Below are 1,216 nucleotides of genomic sequence, written 5' to 3'. Positions count from 1 at the left end.
CCTGGTGGATTATAGGTAGAAGCGTTGGATAAACTAGAATGGACATAGTTATGGGTAAGGGTTGAGGGGTTAAAAGGGTTTGAAGCTATATAACGCTGAACGTTCAGCTTCCGGACATATTTATGTATGTCCATGTATGTGGCGAATTTGTTCAAATTCTTAGGAGGAGCATACTTAAGTCCTTTATCCAACACGGCAATTTCTGGGCCTGTTAAGGAATGGGCACTGAGATTGAAAATGCCCTTACCTACTACTTTCTCGGTCTTTTGGGACTGTACTCGCCACCCCCCTCTAGTCCCTCTTTTAGTTCTCCCAGTCTTTTTAGGCCTTGTCCTACACGGGGAAAAACCCATTGACCTTGCCCTTGACCTTCCACTTGTAAATCCTCAAATGAGTACAATCCCCCACTTGCACCCATGTCACCATAGGTCGCCGGTGGGTTCTGATAGGTCCCAACATCCGTATCGACCACATTACTCAAGGGCAGGAAACTATTCTGAGTCAGCACATTAAATCCTGTTTCATAGTCCCCTGTGTAATGAACCACATCGTTCCCTTTATAAGAAGGAGGTGGGTTATAATTGGGTACCCTATTATGAGTATTTCCCAGATAATCTTGGTATTGATTACCCGAATAATTAGCAATCATATGATTACCAGGCGTAGATGGTCTATACTGTCCACCTCTCCCTCGGAAGGTGGGGACTCCCTGGCGCGGGTATGATCCGCCCCGCGGGCGGAAACCAGGAGGGGGAAAAGGTATACCTCTCTGTCCTCCTCCATTCCCACCCACATTGGTGTAAGGCACAAAAGGTCGTTTACTCTTCTTAGAGGGCCCACCTGGGGTACCTCCATTTTTTGATCTAACCTGAGGGCCACTTGTAGTGGGGGGGTATCCTATGGTACTGCCCCCACTGGTTTGACCTGTATGAGGAGGAATAGTGTCCATGGAGGGATTGGACACACCCTGTTCTTCTGCCAAAAGTTTCTTTTGCCAGTCAAAGATAAGGACTGAATGATAGTCTGCAATATCCCTATTATATTTCTTTTTCTTTTTATTTTTTTGTTCTTTTTCCTCTTTTTCTAGCACTTTAAGCAGATTTTTAGATTTCTCTAAGTACTCCTCAGATGACATAAAGGGAACCAGTTTTTCTTTAATTAATTTGATTTCATCATCCAATCTCTTAAGTTTGCTAGTTTTACGCTCACCCAAGAA

This window comes from Rana temporaria, chromosome 5 (assembly GCF_905171775.1).
Source record: "Rana temporaria chromosome 5, aRanTem1.1, whole genome shotgun sequence".
Classification (NCBI taxonomy): Eukaryota; Metazoa; Chordata; class Amphibia; order Anura; family Ranidae; genus Rana; species Rana temporaria.
Note: the sequence above shows the minus strand (reverse complement) of the source record.